Below are 27,800 nucleotides of genomic sequence, written 5' to 3'. Positions count from 1 at the left end.
ACCGACTTAGTCTTGATTCCTTATTCCGCTTACTTTACATACCGATATCTAAGCGAATTAGCCAGACATGCTAAACAAACTAAAATACTTATCATGCATAAACAGACTCATCCCAGGCAGATAATATAAATAAATAATAAAACAAAGCATTAAATAATAATTAAAGAACCTGAATGAGTTAAACAATAGTCTTGAACACTCCACCACAAGCCGGTAGGATTTGTTCTTGGATTCTTCAATTAAACAACAAATTAAAACGAAGGAAATAAAGCTAGATTCTAACGTAAGGTTAGATCCGGTAAAAAGGTGCACAATAGTTTCCGGTGTAGAAACTATTGTGCGAAAAGAATTAACTAAATGCTAAAAAGGAAAAGGAAAATAGAAATTGCAAGGGAGATAGTGTAGAACTCGTAAAAATAATAAAGAAACAATACTACTTAAGTTGCTGGAAAAGAAAATGTGTAAAAGCGAAAACGGCAAAGGAAAAAATGTGGAAAAGCTTCGGAACCCTTTTTGGTTTTGCAAGTGGCTATTTATATATGCTTGAGTAACCGCTTCCGCTGCCAAAAAGGTCTTCAACGTGCATAAAAGCATGGCGTGGATATAGGGCTCAACACTCCCTCAACGCTCAACGTCTCTGAGGCGTTCCTTGCGCCAAAAATGTAGGGGAATGGTGTGACGTTCGTCACACCATGTGTGACGTTCGTCACACCATGTGTGACGTCCGTCACAGGAGTGTGCAAGGCGTGACGCTCGTCACGCCCTCTGTGACGTCCGTCACATGCACGGCACCTGCGTTTTGTGCTTTGGGCTGGGCTTTGACATTTGGTTCATTTTCTCTCCTTTTTGCACCTCCTTTTCTTCCATTTTTACTTGTGCTTCAAAATAAGCTACCTGAGACAAATAGGAAGAAAATACCGCGTAATATCTAATAAAATGAAGTGAACTGAAACAAATAATAATAAAATTTAATTGAATTAAGTCCTAAAATATGATATAATTTCGTGTTATCAAACTCCCCCATACTTAGATCTTTGCTTGTCCTCAAGCAAAATTCAGTATAGAACTCGTTAAAGGTTTTAGCCAGGTAAAATTTCAAAACACACAACAATTCGTAATAGGTTGCAAGTGGATTTAGTTTAGAAGAAACTTGAGTTTAATCTTGGCATCAACAACCACCGTCACAACCTAGATAACCCTGCCTTATGCAAATCAGTTCAAGTACACTATGATAGCTATCCTGGTTCCTTTACTCTTATTTCACCCGTTTTCATTCTAGCAAAATCACATTAAGCCCTTTATCTTTTCGCGCACATAGTGGAGTAACCGGTTAGTGATTATGATCCCCTTTAGCTAGAAGTTCTGGTACATAAGTCGGATAACTTCGTTATTCATCCCATTGCAAATTGCGGGGGATCGAACCATAGTTCGCCCTACCAAGTTCAGTACCAGAAACCTGCTGAACCAACTTGTAATGGATCTTTCATATTATGTTTTTTTTTGTATGATCTGCAACCTTTAGATTAAATGATCTGGTAAGGATCACCTAACTTAATTAGTGCATTTCCTGATATATATATTTTTTTTTATGTTACTTTGGGAATCATTCACTTATATTCATCGGCTCTCCACGTAGTTTGCTATTAAGATGGTGCTGACTTCTCGTATAAACTACTCGGGGTTACTATAAAACTAAAAGTTCAAGGGATTGGTATAATAGGTACTTACCCTGATCTAACATGTTGAGGTTCGTTTAGAGTGTTTGGCGGTAGTAGTCTTTGTCTTGATTCGTCTCAAGATCGATAAGATGAGCAACCTTTATACTTATTGGGTGTTGAATTTTTTTTGTTGTGGCTCATGAAAATTTGAGGGAATAGATAATAGAAATTTGTTCACACTCGGGACTTAACTTAGAATAATAGAATTTTTTTATTTTTTTTTATTTTTTTTTAATTAATATATAAATAATAATAATTAAAATAGCAATGAAAAGAAAGGTACATACTTGAAGAAATGGAAATAGAAAGAACATGGTTTCCCCCCCATACTTAAATTAAACATTGTCCCCAATGTTTTAAGGAAATGAAATACAATATGGAAAGGAAAAAAAAAGGAAACTACAACTAAGGCTGCCTTCCGCCTCTGGTTCTTGGGCCAGGTGATCTCTGACGTAAGTCTAAATTGTCGAACCTGCTGAACAACTCAGTAAACCGCTGGTCGGTTATGGCATTCCTAGCATCCTGTTGTTGTTGCATTTGACGCATCATTTGCATCATCTCGACATTTTGTGCCTGCATACCATCAATAGCATCCATGATGTCGTCGTTGGTTGCAGGCCTTCTTCGTCGACGACGTTGGGAGGATGGGCCAGTTGCGTTACCGGAAGGATTGAGCGGGACTGAATGTTGTGTAGGAGGATGATCACCTTGCTCCATATCGTCAAACTCGTCTGTGGGCGGGTTTGTTTGTGAAGGCTCGGTGGCTTCGGGAGCGTTTAAATCATATAGGTGGCGGTCGGGGTTTGTGACATCAGTTAGGGCGATATTTGGTAGAACAACGCTTGGGACTGCCTGGTTGTTCACCATAAGATAATATCCTCCGCCTACTCTGTTCTTAATCAGGCGGCTGGATCGACAATAGCTGATATCCATAGATAGGGGAGGTAGAGATTCTAAAGTTTGGAGTTTATCCCCTAGGTTTAGGCCAAGTGCTATGGTGGTGATTAATCCACCAATTATAAAAGGTTGCCGGTCTCTAGCACATAAGGTGCGGATATGATGAAATAGAAAGGAGGCGGCGTTTACCTTAGTATCCGGTTCGAAGACTCATTGGAGGAAGAATAGCTCCTTTGAGTTGACCTTGCTGTTGTTTGGTCTTCCAAAAACTGTGTTTTGCAGGATGCGGATAAAGTACCGGATAGTTGGGTTATGTATATGGGAAAGAAGGAGCTCTTCCCAGTTGTAGGCATCTATACCAGAAATTTTCTTGAAAAGGTCGAAAACGTCAACTGTGTTCCAGTTTGAGTTTGGAGGGATTCTGGGGTGTACCTGACCTTCTATGGGAAATTGTAGCATGGTACTCAATTGGTTTTGGGTTAAGGTGTACTCGGTGTTAAACATACGGAACGTTGCGGTACCGGTTAAAAATTCGTCTTCATCGGTGGGAGTGGTGTAGTCGTATGAACTTAAGAATTCTAAGGTTAGGGATGGGTAGGTGGGTTGATTATGGGTGCAAAGGAAGGTTAAGTCGGCTAGGCGGAGCATCCATTCGATACCTTGGAGTAATCCTAATTGTTGTAAACAAGATAAATCGGGATACCTGGTGGAAACGACGCCTCGCTGTTGGAAACGCTCGAATTGCTCCCTTTGATAATTTTCATCTTCGGATCGGAAGATGATATTTCCGAAATTCTGATTTCCTGCCATTGTGATGAATGAATTTTGAAGGAGTGATTTGGAAAGGAAAGAAATGTATTTGATAGGAGAGAATGGTTTGTGGTGAATGAAGGAAGGTTTGGTGGGTATTTATAGGAAAAGAATTTGGAAGTTGGAAAAGAGGTGGTTGAAAAGTGAATGAATGTGGGTAAATGTGAATAAATGGGGAAGGTAAAAAGTTGAAGGGGTGTAACGTTCGTCTCCAACGGCTCCTTAACGTTCACCTAGTCTGAAGGGCGTTACGCTCGTTACAGGGGTGTGACGGTCGTAACAGGCTCTTAGCATGACGCCCGTGACAGAAGGTGTGACGGTCGTAACACTGTTTGTTTGGCTAATGTTCAGCTAGCGTCCTTCAGGTAAGTTATTATATATTATTATTATTTTTTTGGTTGTTTGCTACTGATTGATTTATTCTGCAATTTAATTTCTGCTGCATGCTTATTCTACTTTGTATAATAATAAGTCATAGGTAGCAACAGTAGAGAACATAATAGCTATTGCATAATAAAATTAAATAAATAGCTTCAATAAAATGATCATAGTGTAATATTGGAAAGAAGAACAAAAGAAATGCGAAAAGGAAACAAATGCGAACATGAATTCAAATAACATTAATGAATAATCTAGCTTAAAACTAAATAACTAAGAAAAACAAATAAATACTATCCATCTGCACGATCTCTGGCCGGAGGAGCAAAAGAGTTAACACGATGTAGCAACTCGTGAAACTGATCTGTCATACTGCTCATGTACCCTAGAACTTCGTGTCTCATGTCAGTAAATTCTTCTCTGAGGGCGTCTTGTTCTGACATCAAAGCTTCAATGGCGGTGTTATAATCAGTTCCGGGCATATGATGCCGGAGGTCGGATACTGCTGATTCTTCGGTCTGAACAGGCTGAGGAGGAGGGTCAATATCATAATAGCCAGATGGTGTCTGAGGGTCAGATTCAGCATAAGGGATCTGGTCATCATAAGTCTCATAGTCATCACAAATCTCATAGTCCTGGATGGATTCAGTGGATCTAGCAGGAGAGGGGGTTTCGTTCAGGTTGTAGAGCCAGTTATTGCGGTTATGAACACTAGTCCTAGGATCGGGCATGGTGAATAGGCAAAGAACTTGGTTATCAATAATAAGCTCAAACTCGTCAGACCCTAGGTTTGCTATAAACATAGTGTTGAAGAGGAAGGGTATACTCATAGTAGTAATGCCACAAAAAGGGCTTAGGTCAAGCATAGGCTGACGTAATCCAATAGCATTACCTATCATAGTTATCAAACCGCCTATTCGGATTGGTGCTCGCTCATCTTGGATAAGGTGGTACAAATTAGCTAACATAAAAGTGGCACCGTTTACTGGACGGTTCTGGGAAGCACAAAATATGATGAAGAGTTCATCACGTGAAACTGTAGTACTGTTTGGCTTCTTCCCAAATAAAGTGTGGGTCAGGATCTTATGGAAATAGCGAAAGGCCGGGTTGTGTATGTTTCCAGAGAGAAACTCATGTTCCTCGGGCTCGTCATTTCCAGTCAACTTACCCCAAAAGTGTTAAAGTTCTCTATATTCAAAAAGTTCTTCCTGGCTTACTATGAATGTGTCAAAGGAGGTAGGAAAACCCAAAAGGTTGGTAAAGTCTCTAATATTAAATTGGTACTCCATGTTGAACATTCTGAACTGGATAAAACCTCTGCTAATTCCTTTTCCATGGCTGGATAGATAGATTAATGAGCTAAGGAATTCTAGTGTGAGTCTCCGGTAGGTGGTGAAATGTCTTAGGATAGGGGATGTCTCCCATCCTATCTGATTCAGCAAATATAGGACACTTTGTCTCAGTCCAAGGGCAGTCATAGCCCAATCATCAGCATATAAACTAGGTAGCATCTCTCTAGTGGCTAGTTCTTCAAACTTTTGTTTCTGAGCCATCCCTCTGACTTTGATACCCATACGATCAATATGTCCCATCTGGTTAGTGTTAGCTAGAGAAAAGAAAACATGAGTTTTAGTCAGGATTTGGCCAAATGCCGAAAGAAGAAAAAAGTTATTATTAAATTAAAATAAATTAGGAATGAATACTAAACAGAAATTAAAAGAATAATTAAGGAAGAAATAGGAAGATAATAATAATAATATAAGGAAATAATATAATAATTGTGGGTTGTCTCCCACTAAGCGCTTTGTTTAGATGTCGCAAGCTCGACAAAGAAACTGTTAAATATAATCTATTAATCCTGGAGGCATTTCGTCTAAGTGTAGGATTTGCGAATCTCCATTGGTTTCCGCATAGTGATAGTGTTTTAGACGTTGCCCGTTTACGGTGAACGGTTCTGTGGATTTGCCTTTAATTTCTATCGCTCCACTGGGAAAGATGTTAGTGATATGAAAAGGACCTGACCATCTGGATCGTAGTTTTCCCGGGAATAACTTTAGTCTAGAGTTAAATAAAAGGACTGCGTCGCCTTGCTTGAAGATTTTCCTTGATATACGCTTGTCATGCCATTGTTTTGTTCTTTCTTTATAGATTCTGGCATTTTCATAGGCGTCTCTTCTGAGTTCCTCTAATTCGTTTATGTCAAGGATTCTCTTTTCACCGGCGGCTTTATAGTTTAGATTCAGATTTCTAATAGCCCAATAGGCTTTATGTTCTAATTCTACCGGGAGGTGGCAGGATTTTCCATATATGAGCTTAAATGGGGTCGTCCCTATGGGGGTTTTATAAGCAGTTCGGTATGCCCACAAAGCTTCTGGTAATTTCAATGACCAATCTTTCCTTGAAGTGCCGACTATTTTTTCTAGTATTTGCTTGATTTCTCTGTTAGATACTTCCACTTGTCCACTGGTCTGAGGGTGGTAAGGTGTCGCTATCCTATGTCTCACGCCATATTTAAACAATAATTTTTCGAGTACCTTGGATATAAAGTGCGATCCACCATCACTGACTACTATTCTTGGGATGCCGAATCTCGGAAATATTATATTCTTAAAGAGTCTAGTTACTACTCGGGTGTCATTTGTTGGAGAAGCTATAGCTTCGATCCATTTTGATACGTAGTCAACTGCCACGAGTATGTATTTGTTACCGAAAGAGGATGGAAAAGGTCCCATGAAGTCTATTCCCCACACGTCGAAGATCTCTACTTCCAAAATACCTTTTTGTGGTATCTCGTCACGTCTAGATATGTTTCCTGTGCATTGACATCTGTCACATTCCTTAATAGCCGCATGTACGTCCTTCCATATAGTTGGCCAATAAAAGCCGGCTTGTAGGATTTTAGAGCAGGTCTTGGATGTACTTGTGTGTCCACCATAAGGAGCGGAGTGGCAGTGTTGGATTATATTTTTCACCTCTTCTTCGGGTATACATCGACAGAAAATACCATCGGGGCCCCTTTTGAAAAGTAAGGGATCATCCCAGTAATAGTGTTTTATATCGTAGAAGAATCGTTTCTTCTGCTGGTAAGATAAGGTAGGTGGAACTATTCCGGCAGCTAAATAATTGACGAGATCAGCGTACCATGGTGTGACAGATATAGCTAAGGTGGTTTCTACTTGTTTGTCGGAGTTGTTCTCTTCCAAGGTAGCTATAAGTTTATCGTACGAGAAATCATCGTTAATTGAGGTTCTTTCCGGTTCAAGGTTCTCAAGTCTAGAGAGGTGGTCTGCTACTACGTTTTCAGTTCCTTTCTTGTCTTTGATTTCTAAATCGAACTCTTGTAGCAACAAGATCCATCTTAGGAGTCTAGGTTTAGCATCCTTTTTTGTTAAAAGGTACTTGATAGCAGCGTGATCAGTGTAAACTATTATTTTGGCTCCTGTCATACGGTGAACTGGACTTTATTTGGATTTGTAATCGCAATGTCGCGGTTAGCAAGAGTCGCCACCGACTTTTCTTTTATCCCATAAGGAAAGGTGGAAAATAACAGGAAAGACCTTAATTTTAAATTCTTAGGTTCGGGAGGTACTTTATACAAAGGGAAGGTATTAGCACCCTTTGTATCCATGGTTATCCATGGGCTCTTAATTGCTCAATCATTTATGTTTTCTAGTTTGAAAAAGGTGGTTGAGAAAGGTGTGAAAAATGTTTTGCAAAATGAGAATTTAACTTTGTAATGATTCTTGCATGAATGTATACAAAGTGGTTATCTCGTTTTAATTTAGAAAATAGTTTAGAAAAATATAACTCGGCAATGATCCTTGTGCGGATGTATGCTAAGTGGTGATTTTCCAAAAAAGATGTTTGAAAGGTGTGAGGTGAAAAGTATATTTTTTGGTTATGAATGAGCAATTAAGGTTATACCTGTCCGAGGTCTTTCCGGGCGTTTCCTATCCTTATGAGGGTAAAACTGTCCTTACTATTGAGAAGTAAGTAGTTTTATCCTTGGGATGTAGAAGGGTCATCGTAGGGTCATCGATTGGTCATTGAAGGCAACAGTTGTGAGGATACCTTAGCATTCGAAGGGACTATCATCATTTAACCGTAGGCTATACCGAAGGGTCATCGAGGGACAAAAATGGTATTTTCGAAGGCAACGTTCGAGGGACTATGATGATTTTACCGAAGGGTCTTTGCTAAGGATATCCCCATATTCGTGGGACATGACCGTAATATCGAAATTGTGGGGTAATAAAGAGAGGTCCGATATCATTTATTTAAAGTCCATGTTTTAAGTTCATTAGGTAATTATGGTGATACCGCATTAAATCGATACATTAAAATCAACTCATTAAGGATCACTACATTAAAATTAATTAGGCGATCAATATGAATCTTCACATTAAAGTGAAACAATTTAGCATCCATCTCCATGAAAGCTTCCCATGCATAAAGCGGAGTATCTAGCCGGCTATTTCTTCGGAAGTATGCTAGCCTTTACACCATGAACACACGGATTAAAGCATCGAGATAAAATATAATTGGAAATTGCACCATAAGATAAATATAACAGCCAGGAATTTAAGCCAAATAATGCAGGATTATCATCAGGTAAACATGAAATGGGCAGCAAAAGGGCAAAGCAGCCCCTGGCCTGGTCGCCTCTGCTTCGCCTAGCGAAGGCTCAGCGAAGGCTCGCTGCGGGCTCGCCTAGCGATGAGCTAGCGAGCGGCCACGGGTTTGAAATTTGAGAACATTATGACCTCAACCTGCAGCATGGCTTATGGCCTCCAACACATAATTATATGGTTCAGCTTCACAATATTCAAGCACCTTTAAATTCTCATGCAAAACTTCAAAATGTTTATGAATTCAATTATAATACCTCCACAAATTAAGAACATGAAGTGGTACCATATGCCAAGTGAGAGTACAAAACGATATCACATGCAAATTAAGACACTAAAGTGGTACCACATGCAAAATAAGGACACAAAGTGATAATCATATGCCAATTAAGAAACTAAAGCGATAATAGTGAGGCAAACCTGTTTGCAAATCGAGTTGCAACCTTGAATTGGCGAGCCGGATTGAGTTGGGCGACGGTAGCTTCGGAGCGGGTAAGCGGCCTTCAGGGTTTCCGCCTTCTGAACTCTTTGGACCAGCAGGGTTTCGGTGCTAGGGTTTTCTCGGGATCTCTGTGTGAGTGTCTCCGGGTGAGTGAGTCCGTCTCTGTGTGTTTTTTTCGTGGCAGAGGAGTAGGTATTTATAGTAATGGTAGTAGTGACCTAATGGGCTTAAAGTGAGGTCCAAAAATTCAAATTCTCGCAAGCTTCGCTAGGCGAAGGAATTGCTCGCCTAGCGAGCAAGCTAGGTTTGGGCTTTTTCTGGACCTGATGCTTCGCTGGGCGAGTGACATGCTGAGATATTCGCTAGGCGAAGGATTTGCTCGCCTAGCGAGCAAGCTATTTTGGGCCACTTTGGATTAGGCCTGTTGTGAGCTGGGCTTTTGTCCATTTGATATCAGTGCCTTGCAGATCAAGTCAGAGGGTCTTGGAAAATGCTTTGTAGTATCAATGGGCAAATTTTGGGGTATGACAGCTGCCCCTGTTCAATATTCTTGAACCGAGAGAATAGAATGGTATGTGTCGTTCGTGATCTGGAGGTGAAAGATTATTGAACACTAGAATGCCCCAAAAATTTGCGCTTGTCCATTAGGAGCTAGCCTTGATGGAGATGGGCTTAGAGATGCCATCCAGGAAACTTGATGAGGAGATTTCCCGATTGTGTCGTACGTTAGACGATATCTGGAGACATGGGTGTCACACCGGGTCGTACATCAGACCGTATAGTGAATCATCCATCATGCTGTTGACTTCGCTGGGGAGTCAGAGTACGTTATACACTGCTGGGGATAAGGGATCAGAATGGATCGTATATTAGACCGTGTCCGAATACCAGAGTGAGTTATTCATTAGGCGGATGACTTTGCTGGGGATGAAAGATCAGAATGGATCGTACGCTAGATCGTATCTGAGTTGCAGAATGAGCCGTACGTTAGGCTGAAGCTGCTGAAAAGGGAGTAGTCGTATGCCAGACCACCATTCAGGAATGTACCTGTCCGAAGGTAGCATCTGAGAAAGGGAGTAGCCGTATACTAGACTACCATTCAGGAATGTACCTGTCCGAAGGTAGCACCTGAGAAAAGGAGTAGCCATATACTAGACTACCATTCAGGAATGTACCTGTTCGAAGGTAGCACCTGAGAAAGGGAGTAGTCGTATACCAGACTACCATTCAGGAATGTACCTGTCCGAAGGTAGCACCTGAGAAAGGGAGTAGTCGTATACTAGACTACCATTCAGGAATGTACCTGTCCGAAGGTAGCACCTGAGAAAGGGAGTAGTCGTATACTAGACTACCATTCAGGAATGTACCTGTCCGAAGGTAGCACCTGAGAAAGGGAGTAGTCGTATACTAGACTACCATTCAGGAATGTACCTGTCCGAAGGTAGCACCTGAGAAAGGGAGTAGTCGTATACCAGACTACCATTCAGGAATGTACCTGTCCGAAGGTAGCACCTGAGAAAGGGAGTAGTCGTATACTAGACTACCATTCAGGAATGTACCTGTCCGAAGGTAGCACCTGAGAAAGGAGTAGCCGTATACTAGACTACCATTCAGGAATGTACCTGTCCGAAGGTAGCACCTGAGAAAGGAGTAGCCGTATACTAGACTACCATTCAGGAATGTACCTGTCCGAAGGTAGCACCTGAGAAAGGGAGTAGTCGTATACTAGACTACCATTCAGGAATGTACCTGTCCGAAGGTAGCACCTGAGAAAGGGAGTAGTCGTATACTAGACTACCATTCAGGAATGTACCTGTCCGAAGGTAGCACCTGAGAAAGGGAGTAGCCGTATACCAGACTACCATTCAGGAATGTACCTGTCCGAAGGTAGCACCTGAGAAAGGGAGTAGTCGTATACTAGACTACCATTCAGGAATGTACCTGTCCGAAGGTAGCACCTGAGAAAAGGAGTAGCCGTATACTAGACTACCATTCAGGAATGTACCTGTCCGAAGGTAGCACCTGAGCAAGGGATGAGGGTCTAACTTGGTCGTACATTAGACTGTATTTGAGCAGCATCTGGTCTAACTTGGTCGTACATTAGACTGTAGTTGATGACTGGAAGGTCTAACTTGGTCGTACATTAGACTGTATTTGCAGAATCTGACTTGAAGGTCTAACTTGGTCGTACATTAGACTGTATTTGCAGAATCTGACTTGAAGGTCTAACTTGGTCGTACATTAGACTGTATTTGCAGAATCTGACTTGAAGGTCTAACTTGGTCGTACATTAGACTGTATTTGAGTGGTTGAAGGTCAGAATGGATCGTACGCTAGATCGTATCTGAGTTGTTGAAGGTCAGAATGGATCGTACGCTAGATCGTATCTGAGTTGTTGAAGGTCAGAATGGATCGTACGCTAGATCGTATCTGAGTTGAAGGAGTCATATGTTGAGATGAATCAGGATGGACCATATGCTAGGCAGTACCTGAGAAGTGAAGGTCCAACTGGGTCGTACATTAGACCGTGTTAGAGTAGTTGAAGATCAGAATGGATCGTCCGTTAGATCGTATCTGAGTGGAAGGAGTCATATGTTGAGCTGAATCAGAATGAACCGTATGCTAGGCTATATCTGATAGTATTGGTATATGTTGTATTTGCAATGAATGTCTGGGATGGGCTTATAGATGCCATCGTTGGGAGGATGTCAGAATGGATGTTGACATGGAGCAGATCTGGAAGACGTATCTGAAGAAGAAAGTAGTCGTACGCTAGACTACACCTCGGAATGTACCATATGCTAGGCAGTATCTGAGGGATATAGTTGAATCTTGAATGTAATTGATAAAGATGTCCGTCTGAATGGACCTTTGTGTTGGTTGTATCTAGAGGATGATTAACCTGAAAAATAAAGTTAGCTTCATGCCATGTCATGATGCATGAGATGCAAATGTTGTATGCATGCGAAATGATGTAATGAGTGAATTATGTGTCTGGAATAAATGTGAGCATTGTACACATGTATATGTTATGAAATGATGTAATGTATATTAAGCGGAATGAAAATTGTATGTATGTATGTGATGTGAAATGATGTAATGAATGCACTATGCGTCGGAAACGTTCTTCCAGGGGACTCTACTGGGAAAATAAATCTCATTCTTCTGGTCGGAGATATTTGTATTGATGACCCTTCCTTAGCTGGGGAATACTTGAGTGTCGTCTGACGATGGAAATATCCAACAGAGCCTGGCTGGGGGTGGAAGAGATGACCAGTCTAGTGATACCAACTTCTTCTGGGGAATAGCTGGTTCTTGTTGGGGAATAGAATTAGCAATGGATTCATTGGAAAGCATGGTTAGACCTTCTCCTCGATCCTGAAGTCGTGTGGTAATTGCTATTACTATTCTAGGCATGCATTTTTGGTAAACATTGATCCTATTCAAATGCATATATCAATTCAAGTTAAATCAATGGACGTTTACGCAAACAAAACAGAGAAGGTAAAACAAAAGCATTTTTTTGGAAATGAAATTATATTGATTTTGAAAGAGGGTCTGTAAATAGGCAATTTGAGTACGAGGAGACAGAAATCCTAGTAAGAGGAAATTGTCAGGCAAACAAAGAGAAAGCTATGCAGAAAAAGTCCTGTTGATTTTAACTCCACTACTGTCATTATGTCTTCAAGCATCTCATCTCCTGCTGTCGGATAGAAGTGATTGGCTTGTTCAATTCCTTGAACTTGGGTGAAGCTGACAGAGAACGGGACATAGTCATACGCTTTAATCCCTAAATTTTGCCTGGACCGCCTTTTCAGGTTTTCAGTCCACCAGGATACCCTTTTTTGCCCAAGCCGCCTTTTCAGGTTTTCGACTTGCCGGGTGTACGTTTTTATATGTTTATCCCTAATTTTTGCCCGAACCCTTTTGGTTCGCCGGGATGCCCTTACTTTTGCCTAGGTACGTCGACCTAGCGGGTCTCTTTTATGCGTAGTATTTTTTAACTATGTCCGCGTTCACAGGATGCGGGAAGTTTTCGCCATCCATTGTAGCAAGTATCATGGCTCCACCAGAGAATACTTTCTTAACCACAAATGGCCCTTCGTATGTGGGAGTCCACTTGCCTCTGGGGTCCCCTTGTGGTAGAGTGATACGCTTGATCACCAAGTCGCCTACCTGATACACCCGTCTCTTGACCCTTTTGTTAAATGCTTGGGTCATGCGCTTCTGATATATCTGCCCGTGACAAACAGCCGCAAGTCTCTTCTCATCAATCAAATTTATCTGATCGAGTCGAGTCTGAATCCATTCATCTTCATCTAAGTCCGCTTCTTTCATGATTCTTAGAGAGGGAATCTGGACTTCCACTGGTAAAACAGCTTCCATTCCGTAGACTAAAGAGAAAGGAGTTGCCCCTGTCGAAGTGCGTACTGAAGTGCGATAACCATGGAGAGCAAATGGTAACATCTCATGCCAGTCTTTGTACGTTACTGTCATCTTTTGTATGATCTTCTTGATGTTCTTATTGGCAGTCTCCACGGCGCCGTTCGTCTTTGGCCGGTACGGAGAAGAGTCATGGTGCTCTATTTTGAACTGCGTGTAGAGTTCGGTTTAGTACCATTATCAGTGATAACTCTCTCAGGAGACAGCAGGTTTCTCAAGTAGATATTTGATAGAATCCATCTTAGAAATCAATAAAGTGGTATGATTCAACATAGACTGTCTTAGTCGGCGAGCAGCCTAGGCCAAAGCGTAGCAAGCTTTCTCGAGCCGTGAGTATCTTGTTTCACAGTCGGTACCTTTTGCTAAGGCAGTGTATGGCATGCTCTTTTCGACCAGACTCGTCATGTTGCCCCAGCACACCCTATTGAATTTTCTAACACGGTCAAATACATGATTAGAGGTCTTCCTTCAACTGGTGGCATCGGAACTGGAGGTTCTTGGAGATATTTCCTGATTTTGTTATTCATCATTCCATACCATCTCTTGATTAGTAATTTGAAGATGGGTTTGCAAGTTGCAGTCAAACGCGGGATGAATCGGGCAATGTAATTCTAGTGCCCCAAGAAACCTCTGACTTCTTTCTTGTCTATTTCAGTACCCATTGCAATTTCAATTGATTCCTCCTGCGGCTGTATGGTCTTTTCTTCTTGTAGTAACAGTCTGACAAGTTCACCAGGGACTTCACAATCTTCCTCGCTTCCATCCTCGGCTTGGTAGATCGGATTTTCAAAGTCATAATGAACAGTAGCAGAACTATTATCAACAGGATCCAGAGTGGATATGGATCGGAAAACGGTTACGTGCGTGTGTGCAAGAAACATAGCTTGTTTTGAAAAAAATGACAGGAAAGATAAAGAGCGCAATATTTGAATGCAAAAAGTCCATTGATTTATTGAATATGAATATGCTTATGAAATGACAAAACCCTTGAAAAATTAGCTATTATGCCCCGGGTATAGACACAATGCTTTTGAAATACTAAAATAGCAATAACAATTACTCCTGACTAAAGGAAATCAGGATAGTGTCTTCAGCCTTCCAATTGTCGAGTCTGTCACCAACTGTTGGGAAAATCCGGCTATCCAAGTCATAATCGTTATCAGTATCTTCCACAGCATTGACAGTCTCGTCTTGATTAGGCAGAGGGGCAGTGATGTCATTAGGAGTCCCCGGAGGATCAAAGGTAGTCGCCTGTATCTTCCCACTTCGAATGCCACTTTCAACATGTTCACCTGTTAATATAAGTTCAGTGAAACCCAATGAGGAGCTCCTCAATAGATGGCTGTAGAATGGGCCAGTCAGTGTGCTCATGAACATGTCCACCAATTCTCGATCGGTCATAGGGGGTTTGACTCTGCCAGCCAAATCTCTCCATTTCTGAGCATATTCTTTGAAGCTTTCTTTAGAGCCCATAGTCATACTCTGCAGCTGTAGCCGAGTAGGCGCTAGTTCAGAATTATACTGGTAGTGCTTGTAGAAAGCTGTTGCTAAATCAGTCCATGTGCGGATGTCAGAGCTCTCGAGCTGATAATACCACTCCAATTGTGTGCCAGACAGACTCTCTTGGAAGAAATGGATCCAGAGCTTCTTATTAGTGGTATACGGCTGAATCTTTCTCACGTAAGCTCTCAGATGCATCTGAGGACAAGATGCCCCATCATACTGAGTGAAAGCGGGGACCTTGAATTTGCGAGGAATGATCACATCGGAGACTAGACCCAAGCTTTCAAAATCCAGACCGGGCGCCTTCTGACCTTCCATAGCTAGCATGCGTTCTTCCAGCAACTTGTACTTGCCATCTTTTGGAGAGTACTGTTCATGCTCGTAATCTTCATCGTCATCCTCAGGGTTGAAAGGATCAGCATTCTCATCTTCTGAATCTGTCTCTGTTTCCTCTTCTTGATCCTTCGGAATTCTGATTTTGATTCCCGCAGCCTGTCCTTTAAGCCTTCTTCCCGGGTTAATGTAACTCACAGCTTTCTTGTCTTTCTTTTTCTCGAGCAAGAGAGCTTTCAGTTCCTCCTGCCCCCTGGATAAGTTCAAGATCATCTCCTGGAGTTGAGCATTCTGAGCATGGAGATCCTTGACAGTTTGTTCGAGGTCCATTTTTCTGTTTGGAGGAAAACCGTGAGAACACTGATCCCTTTAGAGTACCTGTTATGCTATGTTATGTTATGCAATGCATGAAATGTTTTCAAGGCCTTTTGGAATTTAACTTTGCATAAACTACCGAAAAGGGAAACTTTTTTTTTTTGTTTTTTTTTTCATACAAAACAGAACAAAGTTAAATCCCTAAGTCCTTGAAATGGTTAGTACAATGTTATGATGTCATGATGTTATGATGTTATGATGTTATGATGTTATGAGGTTAAATAAATAACAAGCACAAGCAAGTCACACAACCATCATTCCTAGGTTTTAAGGCTTGCATGAGTTCCATAGGTAAGTACCCTCCCCACTGAAGTTTGGTGGGTTCAACCTGTCCTAGAATAGTAACCGGGTTCTAGAAGGATCTCAGATCATCGACCTTTCTTTAAGTCCACTTCAGTGCAACGCCAAGTGGTTGACCGAAGCTTCCCTAAAGTCCAATCTCAAAGAGTGTAGTATCGAGTATCAACCAACCTCAGTCGGAACCGAAGCCAGTTATCTCACTACTTTCTAATGGCTAGGATGAGTCAATTAGGGTTCTAAAGGTCTGGTTAATGCTTTGATGACACCACGCGGAAGCCAAATTTTTCCTCAAGTAACATGAGGAACATCAGGACAACCAAAGTGTCACATTAACCGTAGCCATCATTTTAACCATTCCAGTATACGCCGGATAGTCGCGATGATCTATTGCTACTTACCTAAGGTACACTAGATCCGGGTGTAGGATCTTTCACTCAAACAATCCCTTAAACGAAGGAACAATTTAAAACATAAATGATTTTTTTTTTTTTTTTAAGATGGACCTCTCTTAAATCGTCCCCAACAGAGTCGCCAGTTCTGTCATACGGTGAACTGGACTTTATTTGGATTTGTAATCGCAATGTCGCGGTTAGCAAGAGTCGCCACCGACTTTTCTTTTATCCCATAAGGAAAGGTGGAAAAGAACAGGAAAGACCTTAATTTTAAATTCTTAGGTTCGGGAGGTACTTTATACAAAGGGAAGGTATTAACACCCTTTGTATCCATGGTTATCCATGGGCTCTTAATTGCTCAATCATTTATGTTTTCTAGTTTGAAAAAGGTGGTTGAGAAAGGTGTGAAAAATGTTTTGCAAAATGAGAATTTAACTTTGTAATGATTCTTGCATGAATGTATACAAAGTGGTTATCTCGTTTTAATTTAGAAAATAGTTTAGAAAAATATAACTCGGCAATGATCCTAGTGCGGATGTATGCTAAGTGGTGATTTTCCAAAAAAGATGTTTGAAAGGTGTGAGGTGAAAAGTATATTTTTTGGTTATGAATGAGCAATTAAGGTTATACCTGTCCGAGGTCTTTCCGGGCGTTTCCTATCCTTATGAGGGTAAAACTGTCCTTACTATTGAGAAGTAAGTAGTTTTATCCTTGGGATGTAGAAGGGTCATCGTAGGGTCATCGATTGGTCATTGAAGGCAACAGTTGTGAGGATACCTTAGCATTCGAAGGGACTATCATCATTTAACCGTAGGCTATACCGAAGGGTCATCGAGGGACAAAAATGGTATTTTCGAAGGCAACGTCCGAGGGACTATGATGATTTTACCGAAGGGTCTTTGCTAAGGATATCCCCATATTCGCGGGACATGACCGTAATATCGAAATTGTGGGGTAATAAAGAGAGGTCCGATATCATTTATTTAAAGTCCATGTTTTAAGTTCATTAGGTAATTATGGTGATACCGCATTAAATCGATACATTAAAATCAACTCATTAAGGATCACTACATTAAAATTAATTAGGCGATCAATATGAATCTTCACATTAAAGTGAAACAATTTAGCATCCATCTCCATGAAAGCTTCCCATGCATAAAGCGGAGTATCTAGCCGGCTATTTCTTCGGAAGTATGCTAGCCTTTACACCATGAACACACGGATTAAAGCATCAAGATAAAATATAATTGGAAATTGCACCATAAGATAAATATAACCAGGAATTTAAGCCAAATAATGCAGGATTATCATCAGGTAAACATGAAATGGGCAGCAAAAGGGCAAAGCAGCCCCTGGCCTGGTCGCCTCTGCTTCGCCTAGCGAAGGCTCAGCGAAGGCTCGCTGCGGGCTCGCCTAGCGATGAGCTAGCGAGCGGCCACGGGTTTGAAATTTGAGAACATTATGACCTCAACCTGCAGCATGGCTTATGGCCTCCAACACATAATTATATGGTTCAGTTTCATAATATTCAAGCACCTTTAAATTCTCATGCAAAACTTCAAAATGTTTATGAATTCAATTATAATACCTCCACAAATTAAGAACATGAAGTGGTACCATATGCCAAGTGAGAGTACAAAACGATATCACATGCAAATTAAGACACTAAAGTGGTACCACATGCAAAATAAGGACACAAAGTGATAATCATATGCCAATTAAGAAACTAAAGCGATAATAGTGAGGCAAACCTGTTTGCAAATCGAGTTGCAACCTTGAATTGGCGAGCCGGATTGAGTTGGGCGACGGTAGCTTCGGAGCGGGTAAGCGGCCTTCAGGGTTTCCGCCTTCTGAACTCTTTGGACCAGCAGGGTTTCGGTGCTAGGGTTTTCTCGGGATCTTTGTGTGAGTGTCTCCGGGTGAGTGAGTCCGTCTCTGTGTGTTTTTTTCGTGGCAGAGGAGTAGGTATTTATAGTAATGGTAGTAGTGACCTAATGCGCTTAAAGTGAGGTCCAAAAATTCAAATTCTCGCAAGCTTCGCTAGGCGAAGGAATTGCTCGCCTAGCGAGCAAGCTAGGTTTGGGCTTTTTCTGGACCTGATGCTTCGCTGGGCGAGTGACATGCTGAGATATTCGCTAGGCGAAGGATTTGCTCGCCTAGCGAGCAAGCTATTTTGGGCCACTTTGGATTAGGCCTGTTGTGAGCTGGGCTTTTGTCCATTTGATATCAGTGCCTTGCAGATCAAGTCAGAGGGTCTTGGAAAATGCTTTGTAGTATCAATGGGCAAATTTTGGGGTATGACAGCTCCGACCAAGTAGGAACGAAATTTATCTAGCGCAAATACAACTGCTAGGAGTTCTTTCTCGGTAGTGGCGTAATTCATTTGCGCTTCATCTAGGGTTCTACTTGCGTAATATATAACGTGAAGCTTTTTATCCTTTCGTTGTCCTAAAACAGCACCTACAGCATAATCGCTGGCATCACACATTATTTCGAATGGTTCATTCCAGTCGGGTGTCTGCATTATGGGTGCGGAGATCAATGCTTGCTTAAGCGCTTGAAATGCTTTTAAACAGTTATCGTCGAATATGAAATCAGCATCTTTCATCAATAGTCCGGTTAAAGGTTTAGTTATCTTAGAGAAGTCTTTGATGAATCGTCGGTAAAAACCGGCGTGTCCTAGGAAGCTTCGTACTTCTCTCACGGTTCTTGGGGGTTGAAGGTTTTCGATTACCTCTATTTTGGCTTTGTCTACTTCAATTCCTCTGTTCGAGATGATGTGTCCTAAAACAATTCCTTCTTGTACCATAAAATGGCACTTCTCCCAGTTAAGTACTAAGTTTACTTTTACACATCGCTCAAGAACTCTTTCTAGGTTTTCAAGGCATTCTTCAAAACTTTGTCCGTATACGGAAAAGTCATCCATAAATACTTCCATGATGTTTTCGAGAAAGTCGACGAAAATTGCCATCATGCATCTTTGAAAGGTTGCAGGAGCATTGCACAGGCCAAACGACATTCGTCTATAAGCGAAGGTACCAAAAGGGCACGTAAACGTTGTCTTTTCTTGGTCATCAGGGTGAATTGGTATTTGAAAGAAGCCTGAATAACCGTCTAGATAACAGAAATGTGAATGTTTTGCTAATCGTTCTAACATCTGGTCAATGAATGGTAAAGGGAAATGATCTTTTCGGGTTGCTTTGTTTAGTTTCCTATAGTCAATGCACATTCTCCATCCCGATTCGATTCGTTTAGTTATAGTTTCCCCTTTTCGTTTTCAATAACGGTTATGCCTCCTTTCTTTGGTACTACGTGTACAGGACTAACCCATTTGCTATCAGATATAGGATATATAATACCTGCTTCTAATAACTTGGTTATTTCCTTCTTTACTACCTCACTCAGGATCAGATTTAGTCTCCTCTGGTGTTCCCTAGAGGTTTTACAGTCTTCTTCTAGCATGATGCGGTGCATACAAATAGAAGGACTTATTCCTTTAAGATCGGTGATGTGGTAACCTAGTGCGGTTGGATACTTTCTTAAGATATGTAGGAGTTTTTCTGTTTCGAGTCTTCCTAGGTCTGCATTAACTATCACAGGTCGTTCAAGTTCTAAGTCTAGGAATTCATATCTCAGATTTTTGGGAAGTGTTTTCAGGTCAAGGGTTTGTTTGTTAAGACATTGCGTCGGGTCCGGTGTTATCGCTAAACATTGGTTAGATTTGTCTTTTAAAAGATAGTCTGATGATTTGTCTTCTCCTAGCTCTGCTTCTTTTATGCATTCATCGATGATATCCATGAAGTAACATGTATCTTCTATTGCAGGTGCTTTTAAGAATTGGGAAAGAATGAACTCAATTTTCTCTTCACCTACTTCGAAGGTGAGTCGTCCTCGTTTTACGTCTATGATTGCACCGGCAGTTGCTAAAAACGGTCTTCCCAGTATAATGGGAGTGGTATCATCTTCTCTAATGTCCATAATTGTAAAATCAGTTGGAATGTAGAATTGACCTATGCGTACGGGAACGTTTTCAAGAATTCCTACAGGATATTTGATGGAACGATCTGCTAGTTGCACAGACATTTTGGTTGGTCTTAATTCTCCCATTTCCAGTTTCTTACATATGGATAAAGGCATAACGCTAATTCCGGCTCCTAAATCGCATAAGGCTTTGTCGATGACAAATTTTCCTATGTGACAGGGTATAGAGAAACTACCCGGATCCTTGAGTTTAGGAGGCATGTTTTGGATTATAGCGCTACGTTCGGCAGGGAGTGTAACGGTTTCGCTATCTTCAAGTTTCCTCTTACTAGAAAGAATTTCTTTTAAGAATTTAGCATAGGAGGGCATCTGCGTAATAGCTTCGGTGAACGGAATTGTAACGTTTAATTGTTTAAGGAGATCAACAAATTTTCTAAATTGGCCCGCATCTTTGGTTTTAACAAGCCTTTGAGGGTAAGGGATAGGTGGTTTGTAAGGTGGTGGAGGTACATAAGGTTCCTTCTTTTCTAGGGTTTCCTTATTACTCTCTTCCTTTTCCTTAGGTTCACTTTTCTCAGTTGATTTCTTAGGGTTTTGGTTTTCTATCCTTGGATCAGACGGTCCTTCCACTTCCGTTCCACTTCTTAATATAATTGCATGAGCGTGGCTTCTCGGATTAGGTTGGGGCTGTCCAGGGAATGTACCAGTTGGGGCAGCAGTAGGTGCTTGTTGTTGAGCTACTTGTGATATTTGTGTTTCCAGCATTTTGTTATGGGTAGCCAGGGCATCTACTTTGCTTGCTAGTTGTTTAAGTTGTTCGCCAGTGTGTACATTCTAGTTTAAGAAATCTTTATTGGTTTGTTGTTGGGAAGCTATAAAGTTTTCCATCATGATTTCCAAGTTGGATTTCCTAGGGGCGTTATTGTTAGGCATGGATGGGTTCGGTTTCTGATATCCCGGAGGTATAGCTGGGGCTTGATTTGGAGACTGTCCAGGTGCGTACAAAGCATTATTACTCTTATATGAAAAGTTTGGATGGTTCTTCCAATTTGAGTTATAGGTATTCGAGTAGGGGCTTCCTTGAGCATAGTTTACTTGCTCTGCTTGGATTCCTGTCAAGAGTTGACAATCCGTAGGAGTGTGACCTTGGATTCCACAGACCTCGCAGTTCTGAGTTATAGCAACCACGGCGGTTGGAGGCGATACATTTAAACTTTCAATTTTCTGGACCAAAGCATCCACTTTTGCATTAACGTGATCAAGGTTACTTATCTCGTACATGCCAGTTTTCGTTTGAGGTTTTTCCACCATTGTTCGTTCGGTTCCCCACTGATAGTGGTTTTGGGCCATGCTTTCGATAAGCTGGTAAGCATTAGCATAAGGTTTGTTCATTAGTGCACCACCTGCAGCGGCGTCTATTGTTAACCTTGTGTTGTACAAGAGACCATTATAAAATGTGTGAATTACTAACCAGTCTTCCAAACCATGGTGTGGGCAAAGTCTCATCATGTCTTTGTATCTTTCCCATGCTTCGAAAAGAGACTCGTTGTCTTTCTGTTTAAATCCGTTTATCTGGGCTCTTAACATAGCTGTTTTGCTTGGCGGAAAGTATCGGGCAAGAAAAACTTTCTTCAACTCGTTCCATGTGGTGACAGAGTTTGAAGGGAGAGACTGAAGCCATCTTCTAGCGCTATCTCTTAATGAGAAAGGAAAAAGACGAAGTCGAATTGCCTCCGAAGTGACACCATTAGCTTTAACAGTATCAGCGTATTGGACAAATACGGATAAATGAAGGTTTGGATCCTCGGTAGGATTTCCAGAGAATTGGTTCTGTTGCACAGCCTGCAACAGCGAAGGTTTAAGTTCGAAGTTGTTTGCTTCGATTGCGGGCGGAGCAATACTTGAATGCGGCTCATCTTGCGATGGAGCGGCGTAATCTCTAAGAGCACGAGCTGGTTCTGCCATCTCGGGTATCGAAGGAAAAAGGTTTTTGAAATCAGGAAGTTCTACAGGAGGGAGATTGTTTGCAGCACGATATTCCCGAATTCGTCGTAGGACTCGGAGATATAGTTCGATATCGTTGATTCGTAAATAGAGCGGTTCGCCTTGTGAGCGAGTGCGTGGCATATAAATCAACGAAAGAAAGAATAGAAGAAAAAGAAACCTTAGTCTCTACAGCGTAACGGAAGAGTTACGATATCGATTAAATAAAAGTCCCCGACAACGGCGCCAAAAACTTGATCGCGACTTTATGAGTCGAATTTAGGGTACAAACTGCAAGTGCACAGTTCTATCGCGTAGTTTTAAAAGATATCGATCCCACAGGGACTTATGAATCGATATACCGTTATCTAAGGTTACTTCGTAAAGCTAAGGTGAATAATGTTTGATTGTTTGGGGGAAAGCTAAAAACTAAACTAAGATCTAGATTAAATATTAATAAAGCGGATATCGGTATGTAGTTCGTCGTAATTAGGGAATCAATCCTTTGTCGGTCTCTTGGTTTTAAAATAAATCTTTTCAGTTGACTTTATTGGTTAAAAGTTTTATCTCAAACTCTCGCTCTGTTGAATAAACCATGATTTTATGTTAATGTAGCTGTCACTTATAATTAAGTCAAAAAACCATTTTTTGAAAGCAATACAGTCCATAGAAACTCTTTTCAAGAAAACACTGACCGTTTAAACACCCTTATCTCAAACTCTGGCTCTGTTGACTTAGGTTATATAATTAAATTCGAATGCTTAACTCTCGTCCTCACATTCAATCTTTTAAAAATACTTTTTGGAAAAGATCGGAATTTAATTAACTCTAAAACTTGCTCTCGCCCTGATCTAGAATTAATGTCTAATTTACACTGTCCAGTTAAAACCTCAAACTCTCGCTCTATTGATTTTAACTTCTTTATGTCTTTTACTTTCGTAAAAACCTTTGTTATTAAACCTGTAAATTGAGACCGTAAAAAGAGTGATTTTAATTTTAAACTTAATTTAACCGACTTAGTCTTGATTCCTTATTCCGCTTACTTTACATACCGATATCTAAGCGAATTAGTAAGACATGCTAAACAAACTAAAATACTTATCATGCATAAACAGACTCATCCCAGGCAGATAATATAAATAAATAATAAAGCAAAGCATTAAATAATAATTAAAGAACCTGAATGAGTTAAACAATAGTCTTGAACACTCCACCACAAGCCGGTAGGATTTGTTCTTGGATTCTTCAATTAAACAACAAATTAAAACGAAGGAAATAAAGCTAGATTCTAACGTAAGGTTAGATCCGGTAAAAAGGTGCACAATAGTTTCCGGTGTAGAAACTATTGTGCGAAAAGAATTAACTAAATGCTAAAAAGGAAAAAGGAAAATAGAAATTGCAAGGGAGATAGTGTAAAACTCGTAAAAATAATAAAGAAACAATACTACTTAAGTTGCTGGAAAAGAAAATGTGTAAAAGCGAAAACGGCAAAGGAAAAAATGTGGAAAAGCTTCGGAACCCTTTTTGGTTTTGCAAGTGGCTATTTATATATGCTTGAGTAACCGCTTCCGCTGCCAAAAAGGTCTTCAACGTGCATAAAAGCATGGCGTGGATATAGGGCTCAACACTCCCTCAACGCTCAACGTCTCTGAGGCGTTCCTTGCGCCAAAAATGTAGGGGAATGGTGTGACGTTCGTCACACCATGTGTGACGTCCGTCACAGGAGTGTGCAAGGCGTGACGCTCGTCACGCCCTCTGTGACGTCCGTCACATGCACGGCACCTGCGTTTTGTGCTTTGGGCTGGGCTTTGACATTTGGTTCATTTTCTCTCCTTTTTGCACCTCCTTTTCTTCCATTTTTACTTGTGCTTCAAAATAAGCTACCTGAGACAAATAGGAAGAAAATACCGCGTAATATCTAATAAAATGAAGTGAACTGAAACAAATAATAATAAAATTTAATTGAATTAAGTCCTAAAATATGATATAATTTCGTGTTATCAATAGACAAGGCTTGGAACGGAGTTCCAACCTCATCCTCAGCTTCTACATAAGAGAAAGATGACAGGTGGCTTATCAGCAATGCCTTCTCCCCACCAACAATGACCAACTTTCCATTCTTGACAAACTTCAATTTCTGATGCAACGTTGAGGTAACAACTCCTGCCTCATGTATCCATGGCCTCCCTAACAAACAACTATAGGCCGTGTGGATATCCATTACTTGGAAATTAATTTAGAAATCACTATGACCTATCTTCACAGGAAGGTCCACTTCACCAATCACATCTTGCGAGAACCATCAAATGCTTTGACGATTACGCCACTATATCTCATAGGAGCTCCTTGGTATGACAACCTTGACAGAGTTGACTTCGGAAGTACGTTCAAGGAAGAACCGGAGTCAACCAACACATTTGACAGAGTGTCCTCCTTGCCATTCATCGAAATATGTAGAGCCAAGTTATGATTTCTACCCTCTTTGGGGAATTCTTCATCACAGAAGCTAAGATTATTGCAGGAAGTGATGTTAGCCATAATATGATCAAACTGATCCACTGTAACATCATGTTCCACATACGCTTGCTCTAAAACCTTCTACAGTGCTTCTCTGTGCGCTTCTGAGTTCATAAGCAGAGACAACACTGAAATTTTGGAGGGAGTTTGGAGCAGCTGCTCTACCACATTGAACTCTCTCTTCTTAATTAATCTGAGTACCTCATCATCATCATTAGGCTTTAAACCGTTGGATTCACCAGACTGGCACTTTGGAGCACTAATACGATCTACTACAGGCACTTCAACCTTCTTATTAACAGATATATCCTCCATATTCTTAGGGAACACCGACCCAAAGACACGACCACTGCAGGTCACCTTAGTAACATCAGCTATACTCACAACAGAACTGGTCGTAGGCAAAGGAACCTCTTGACCATTCTCTAACATAGTAGCATTGTACTGATATGGGACAGCCTTATCAGATGCATACGGTATGGGGCCCGCTAACCGTATTACCAATGGTGATACCGATCTATTGCTGACACTGTTACTACTGCTGCTATCATACTGGATCACCATTCTTTCAGGAGTTTTGAAAACGGGGACTATAACATTCACATCGTCATCCACGTGACGGGACTGGAGAATCTGAATCATACCTTCATCCATCAACCTTTGGATATCTCTCTTCACAATCATACAACGTTTAGAATTGAGACTACAAATTGCACAACCATCATGGTCATGCTCACAATCGCTAACCAAACAGATATCCTTATGCATCCTCACCAAGGACCTTCTAATGAAGCGTACATCAAATACTTTGAATTCCCCAGGACAGTCGTCCACCATATTAATAGATGAATTTCCATGGGCAGGCAGTGGGTTAGCTTTGACGTTCGGCGCACGGTCCTCAAAGGACATTATTCCACTCTTAACCAGCTTTTGGACTTCGGACTTTAGGGGGTAGCAATTCTCAATATCATGACTGAGAGCTCCTTGGTGAAAGGCACAGTTAAGTTCTGGTTTGTACCACCATGGAAGTGGTTCAGGAATTTGAGGTGGGTTTCTTGGTTGCAAAAGGTTCTTAAGAACCAACGGTGGATACAATTTGGCATAAGTCATAGGAATTGGGTCGAAAGAGACATTCTTCCTCTCAAAGTTTTGTTGTTATTGATGATTGTTGGTATTGTTGTTGTAAGTGTTTGTTCGTTGCGGTGGCGGTTGTTGACGTTGTTGTTGAACTGGTGTTGATTTACTGTTTTAAAATACTAGGATTACAGATGATACTTGATGATGGTGTGGGCGGAGTGGTTGACTTCTTCTTACATGAGGCCTCCTCTGTCTCCCAACAGATACTGCATTAGCCTCGTTTTCCTTCTTCTTAAAAAAACGGTTACCATACCTCTTACTGGTCGAAGCTTCCTCCTTAGATAATCGTCCTTCTCGGACACCTTCTTCTAACCTCATCCCCATGTTTACCATTTCGGTAAAATCACAGGGGGCACTGGCAATCATCCGCTCATAGTAAAATGATCTCAGGGTCTTAAGGAAGATCTTAGTCATCTCCTTTTCTTCCAAAGGAGGGGTAATTTGAGCGGCAAGCTCTCTCTATCGCTGAGTATAATCCTTGAACGTCTCCTTATCCTTCTAAGACAACGACCTTAACTGGTCCCTATCCGGTGCCATATCCATATTATACTTATACTGCTTCACAAATGCTTCACCCAAATCATTGAACATGTGGATGCTCATACTATCCAAACCCATGTACCACCTCAAAGCGACACCAGTCAGACTATCTTGAAAATAATGAATCAATAACTGATCATTATCAGTTTGCGTCGACATCTTTCTAGCATACATGACGAGATGACTGAGCAGACAGGTATTCCCCTTGTACTTCTAAAGGCCAGGGACTTTGAACTTCACCGGGATTTTGACATTCGGAACCAAGCAAAGTTCCGCAGCACTCTTACCAAACAGATCTTTACCCCTCAAGGTCTTTAACTCCTTTCGCAGCTCCAGGAATTGGTCTTTCATTTCATCCATCTTCTCTTACACATAAGGGCCCTCAGACGGCTCAGAATGATAGATGGTGTCTTTGACACGGGGTAGAGTATACACAACTGGTGGTGGCACAAACATGACCGGGCTAGATGCCAGCATGGAAGCAAAAGTAGGCGCGAAACCTTCAGGCACAAAGTTGGGCGGCATTCCCCACGGGAATCTGGCAGGTATGGAAGGTGCAAAATAAGCAACAGTAACAGGAATGGTAGAGGTAGCCATCTCTGAATTAACAGTCCTTTGAGGAGGAGGAGTTGCAGACGTTGGAGAAGATTGGCTCTAAGCGGCTAACATTGACTCCACAATGGCAGTCAAGCGGGCGATCTTGTCCTTCAAATCTTTGTTCTCTTGCTCTAGATGTTCCATAATTCTTGAGTGATTGGCGGGGGTATTGTATCGATGAGTCAGCTTGGCTGAAGCACAGAAGAAATACCAATAAGGCATCTGGCAAAAGAGAAACCTGCTATGCAAATGATGCATGAAATGCAATGCTTGGTTATTTTTATTTTCAAGGAACTTACTATATTATTTGCAAATATGATAATAACAGTTGCAACAATTTGACTGACCATAAAAATCTCTTATATTTATATAATTTGAAGGATTACATTGAGTACAATTTCAGAAACCAAAATACAAAATACAAGAGAAAAGGAGACTAGTCATCCTAAGGATCTCTAACAACAATATCAGAAGATCTAACTGCAGGCGCGTACTTCCTTCGAATGCGTCGGATCTCAGACTCAAAAGAAGTCTTCATCTGAGTCTTTTCGAGGACAAGCTGATCAATAATCTTCTTCCAAGCAACAGAAGGTTGAGGCATAATAGAGGAAGATGAAAGCTCTGGATCTCTCTGTCTCTTCGTCACTCGATCTTCAAGTAGCTCAATAAGTGCATCTTTGTCCTTAGACTCAAGCTGCAACTCCTCATGCTTTCTGCTCAAAGCATTGAATCGCTCTTCCCACATATCCTTTTCTTGCTTCATCTTGGCGAGCGCGTCTTCCAACTCCTCTACATCTTGGTTAGGGAGAGTTAATGGCTTAACCAC

At 41.1% G+C, this 27,800-nt stretch overlaps 1 pseudogene; it reads left to right on the top strand.

The window, feature by feature from the left end:
- The first annotated feature begins 21,680 nt into the window (after positions 1–21,680).
- LOC127077185 (uncharacterized) lies at positions 21,681–21,780 on the top strand (annotated as a pseudogene).
- The last annotated feature ends 6,020 nt before the right edge of the window (positions 21,781–27,800 follow it).

The sequence above is a fragment of the Lathyrus oleraceus genome, chromosome 4, assembly GCF_024323335.1.
Source record: "Lathyrus oleraceus cultivar Zhongwan6 chromosome 4, CAAS_Psat_ZW6_1.0, whole genome shotgun sequence".
NCBI lineage: Eukaryota > Viridiplantae > Streptophyta > Magnoliopsida > Fabales > Fabaceae > Lathyrus > Lathyrus oleraceus.
Note: the sequence above shows the minus strand (reverse complement) of the source record. Positions and strands in the feature narration are given on the sequence as shown.